Source organism: Manis pentadactyla, chromosome 16 (assembly GCF_030020395.1).
Source record: "Manis pentadactyla isolate mManPen7 chromosome 16, mManPen7.hap1, whole genome shotgun sequence".
NCBI lineage: Eukaryota > Metazoa > Chordata > Mammalia > Pholidota > Manidae > Manis > Manis pentadactyla.
In genome coordinates this window covers 61,716,717-61,722,716 of record NC_080034.1, presented here as the reverse complement: position 1 = coordinate 61,722,716, position 6,000 = coordinate 61,716,717, and positions in this window count along the sequence as shown.

Here is a 6,000-nt window from a genome sequence, read left to right as displayed (position 1 = left end):
GTGTGTTGTTCAGTGCCTCTGTGTCCTTACTTATTTTCTGTCTGGTGGATCTGTCCTTTGGAGTGAGTGGTGTGTTGAAGTCTCCTAGAATGAATGCATTGCATTCTATTTCCTCCTTTAGTTCTGTTAATATTTGTTTCAGGTGTGTTTGTGCTCCTGTATTGGGTGCATATATATTTATAATGGTTATATCCTCTTGATGGACTGAGCCCTTTATCATTATGTAATGTCCTTCTTTGTCTTTTGTTACTTTCTTTATTTTGAAGTCTGTTTTGTCTGATACCAGAATTGCAACACCTGCTTTCTTCTCTCTGTTGTTTGCTTGAAATATCTTTTTCCATCCCTTGACTTTAAGTCTGTGCGCGTCTTTGGGTTTGAGGTGAGTCTCTTGTAAGCAGCATATGGATGGATCTTGCTTTTTTATCCATTCTATTACTCTGTGTCTTTTGATTGGTGCATTCAGTCCATTTACATTTAGGGTGATTATTGAAAGGTATGAATTTATTGCCATTGCAGGCTTTTAGTTTGTGGTTACCAAAGGTTTAGGGTTAGCTTCTTTACTGTTTTACTGTCTAACTTAACTCGCTTGTTGAGCTATTATAAACACAGTCTGATGATTCTTTATTTCTCTCCCTTCTTATTCCTCCTCCTCCCTTCTTCATATGTTGGGTGTTTTGTTGTGTGCTCTTTTTAGGAGTGCTCCCATCTAGAGCAGTCCCTGTAGGATGCCCTGTAGAGATGGTTTGTGGGAGGCAAATTCCCTCAACTTTTGCTTGTCTGGGAATTGTTTAATCCCTCCTTCATATTTAAATGATATTCGTGCTGGATACAGTAGTCTTGGTTCGAGGCCCTTCTGTTTCATTGCATTAAGTATATCATGCCATTCTCTTCTGGCCTGTAGGGTTTCTGTTGAGAAGTCTGATGATAGCCTGATGGGTTTTCCTTTGTAGGTAACCTTTTTTTTCTCTCTGGCTGCTTGTAATACTTTGTCCTTGTCTTTGATCTTTGCCATTTTAATTATTATGTGTCTTGGTGTTGCCCTCCTTGGATCCCTTGTCATGGGAGTTCTGTGTACCTCTGTGGTCTGAGAGGCCATTTCTTCCCCTAGTTTGGGGAAATTTTCAGCAATTATTTCTTCAAAGACATTTTCTATCCCCTTTTCTCTCTCTACTTCTTCTGGAATACCTATGATTCTTATATTATTCCTTTTAGATTGATCACTCAGCTCTCTTAAAATTCTTTCATTCCTGGAGATCCTTTTATCTCTCTCTGCATCAGCTTCTCTGCGTTCCTGTTCTCTGTTTTCTAGTCCATTAATGGTCTCTTGCATCTCGTCCATTCTGTTTTGAAGTCCTTCCAGAGCTTGTTTTATTTCTGAATTCTCCTTCCTTAGTTCTTGCATATTTCTCTGCAAGTCCATCAGCATGGTTATGACTTTTGTTTTGAATTCTTTTTCAGGTAGACTGGCTAAATGGTGATTCTTTATTTCTCTCCCTTCTTATTCTTCCTCCTCCATTCTTTATATGTTGTTTGTTTTATTCTGTGCTGTTTTGTGTTTCCTTTAACTACTTTTGTGTGGTTGATTTTATTTTTTGTCTTTAGTTAGTATTTCGTTGGTCTGTTTTCTTTGCTGTGATTTTATTTTCTCTGGTGACATCTATTTAGTCTTAGGAGTGCTCCCATCTAGAGCAGTCCCTCTAAAATACCCTCTAGAGGTGGTTTGTGGGAGGCAAATTCCCTCAACTTTTGCTTGTCTGGGTATTGTTTAATCCCTCCTTCATATTTAAATGATAATTGTGCTGGATACAGTATTCTTGGTTCAAGGCCCTTCTGTTTCATTGCATTAAATATATCATGCCATTCTCTTCTGGCCTGTAAGGTTTCTGTTGAGAAGTCTGATGGTAGCCTGATGGGTTTTCCTTTGTAAGTGACCTTTTTCCTCTCTCTAGCTGCCTTTAAAACTCTGTCCTTGTCCTTGATCTTTGCCATTTTAATTATGTGTCTTGGTGTTGTCCTCCTCGGGTCCCTTCTGTTGGGAGTTCTGTGTAGTTCTGTGGTCTGATCGATTATTTCCTCCCCCAGTTTGGGGAAGTTTTCAGCCATTATTTCTTTAAAGACACTTTCTATCCCTTTTTCTCTCTCTTCTTCTTCTGGTACCCCTATAATGTGGATATTGTTCCTTTAGGATTGGTCACACAGTTCTCTTAATGTTGTTTCATTACTTGATATCCTTTTATTTCTCTGCGTCAGCTTCTATGCGTTCCTGTTCTCTGGTTTCTATTCCATCAATGGCCTCTTGCATCTCATCCATTGTGCTTATAAATCTTTCCTGAGATTGTTTCATTTCTGTAATCTCCCTCTGGACTTCATCCTTTAACTCTTGCATATTTCTCTGAAGATCCATCAGCATTGTTATGACCTTTATTTTGAATTCTTTTTCAGGGAGATTGGTTAGGTCTATTTCCCCAGGTTCCTTCTCAGGGGAGGATGTCTGGGTTAATCTGGTTTGTATCAAATTCTTCTGTCTTTTCATGGCAATAGAGGTAGTTGTGGGGAGCTGGCACATGTGTTCGCTGGGAGAACATCCCTTCTTGCTGGCTTGTGGCCTTCCTCTTCTGGAAGAACTGCAATCCTTAGCAGCTTGTGCTGTGCAGCTGTGCGCAGTCTCTGATTCTTGCCCAGCCACTGTGGAGTTTAGCTCCATGTTTGCTGTGGGCGTGGCTGGCCTTAGGCTGCTGCTCCAATATGGCAGAGCCGCGTCGGAGGGGAAATGGGTGGGAGGCTGTTTATTGTGATGAGGTGCCTCCAAGCTGTGCTGCTACCCAGGGGTTTAGGGTGCCTCGAGTTCCCTGGGATTCCCAGCTGCTGTGCTATGTGTCCCGAAATGCTTCCATCCAGCTGTGGGGTCCCTGTCCCTTTAAGACTTTCAAAAAGCACTTGCTTTTCTTTGTCCCAGGGGCACCAGCTGTGGGGACCCACTCCCAGGTCTTACTGTCCTGTTTCCCTAGTATCCAGGGCCCCGCGCACGCACTGTGTCTGCGCTCTGGTCCGGATGGCTGGGGCTGGGTGTTCAGCAGTCCTCGGCTCCCTCTCCCTCTCTCTCTGACTCCTCTTCTCCCACCGGGAGCTGGGGTGAGCGGCGCTTGGGTCCTGCCGGGCTGTGGCTTGTATCTTACCCCCTTTGCGAAGCACTGGGTTCTTGCATGTGTGGATGTAGTCTGGCTGTTGTCCTGTGTCTTTTGGTCTCTCTTTTAGGAAGAGTTGTATTTGTTGTATTTTGAAAAATATATATGGTTTTGGGAGGAGATTTCTGCTGCTCTACTCATGGCGCCATCTTGGCTCTGCCTCCTTGAATACTTTTTAAAAAATGCTATGCTATACTGTCTCTCAATATGACAAATTACTTAGATTTAATACCTTTTAAAAATGAAAAGCAAGGGGGAAAAGGGGGCATTATGATTAGTGAACAATGTTGGGGGGGCACGGGGAGGGCTGTACAACACAGAGAAGACAAGTAGTGGTTCTATAGCATCTTACTATGCTCATGGACAGTGATTGTAATGGGGTATGTGGTGGGGACTCGATGATGGGGGGAGTCTAGTAACCATAATGTTGCTCATGCAATTGTAGATTAATGATACAAAAAAAAAAAAAAGGCAAAGCAAATGGAAAGAAAGTGTTACCAAATTAACTAATGACTCCTTCCTTCTAAATTCCCTTTCCCCCTCCCCAAAGATGTACTATATTGAAGTTGATATGTGTTTATTCTTTGCATCCATATTTTTCTACTTTCACTACTCATTTATGTTCACTAAATGATAGTTTCCAGACATCCTCACTTTGTGACATGCCAATGTCTCAGTAATTTTTTCACAGCACCCCTAGACCAAAAGAAATACCTATGAGTTCCATTTATTTAGTGAAGCTCAAACAACTTCATAAGTATTTGTCCTAACAACTTAGTAGCTGTTTGAAAATATACACCAACTGAACAAAATTTTTATATTTTATTTCATTCTTAAACAACGAAACTTTTTTACTACTTGGACGCACCAACTGGGCACTGCACAGTCTCAAGCCCTGGAATCAGACAGGACAATGCCAACCCTCATGCCCTATTCCACACTGATTTCCACACAGAGCTTGCTTTGTGTCACAGTGACCCCCCAAAATCCAGCTTGGCAAGTGAGATGTTACAGAAAGGGTTGTAGCATGTTTTTATACTGAAATAGTGAACTATCTCAAGTTAGCAGTTTGTGGGGGCCAAATGATAACTAGTATCCCTCTTTCCTTCATACTTCAAAACACCCTGTGGCACCCTGGGCAAACTGTGGATATATAGTATTGTTTTCTGTGTTTTAAAGTCTTATGTAAACAGCATCATACACATAAATACCTATTTCACTGAAAATTTTGCTTTTCAGACATTGCCGTGTAAATACATGAAGATCTAGTTCGTTCTACTGAAGGATTACACTTTATTCCCTTTGTTAGATATTTTCTAATTTTGCTATTAAAAATACTGTAGCTTTCATAATACAATATCATATTGGCTGTTATATTTGTTTTGAATTTTTTGGCCACTGTAAATTACCATTTTTAATAAAGACTGTTACAGAAATTTTTTAAAAAAGGAGCTTTCTTAGATGACATTAAAATTAAGGAATAGGAAAAAAATACTGTAGCGAATATCCTTATATACGTTTCCTTGTATGCTAATGTAAGCATTTTTGTCTAGGCTCTGTGCATACATAATTGGAATTACAGCAATTATAATAGGACTATACGATTATAATAGGATAATAGGAAATACATATCTTCAACTTCACTAGAAATTGCAAAATTACTCTCTGAAGTAGTTGTACCAATTTATACTATACTTCTACCAGTAGCCTAAGAGTTTCTCTGCTCTACAGACCTCCAATACATGTCAAATTGGTAATTTATGAAATGGTATTTTGTGTTCTTTTTGATGAACTTGAAGGTTTCCTTTTCTATGATCTGCTTATTAGGTACTGTTATGGACCGAATTGTATCTCCCCCAAATGTGGGGAGCCGGTCCGAAACACCAGCCTGATGACACAGTCCAGACAGTCGGATTGAAGGGACTGCACAGCAACCTTCCCAGAGGAGCAACCCTGATATCCCTCCTGCTCAAAATGCCCCTCCTAATAAATTTGCTTATTTTGGTTTCAATTCAAACTGCCCCTTCAGGGAAGAGGCCATATCTAATTCTCCCTGAAAATTTTAGGTACTGGCCTTAAATGGAATTGGAAAAAACCACTACTGCCCTGTGACTACCCCTGATGATGGGAAAGTGAGACCCCATGAGAACTGAACCCAAGTTTACTGGAAAAAGATATGGGAAATGTACCTGGGTCAAGGTTCCTTCCCCCGCCCCTACGTGGCCTCCAAATAACATACTCAATGGTTAATGGCAACAGGTGTGTACAGAGAACAAAAGCTATTCTGTGCTTAGCCAGCCAGAGAACAGCCTGATAAACTATAAAACAAATGAGAACAGGGCATTACCTAACTCCAGATCAGAAAAATCTCCATTTTAAGTCTTATTAAAAATGGGTCCGAGGCACAGTCCATAAAATTTGTCCCTGCTTGCCAAAAAATCATGTTCTTTTAAGAGAGCCTCCTTCTTTCCTACTGGAGATGAAGAATGGGAGTATAACTATGAAAGAATGAGGGCCTTACATAAAAATAATAGAATAGTGAACTTTACATAGTCATCTGCAAAAAAAACCAAGAGTCTGGCACCAACCTAACCTTCGTGAGATTTTCTGGCCACAATAACTAAAAACCAAGCTTACTTAGAAACAAGTTAACTGCTAAGACCTGCCAAATGATGTAATCTCATTCTCCAAACTCATGTAACCGTGCTATGTGTCAATCATATGATTAATATCTGTACTTAATGTAATCAAAGAGTATATAATCAAACTGCTACTTTTCATTAAAGGCCAAGCTCAGCTTTTGCTAGTGTCTGTG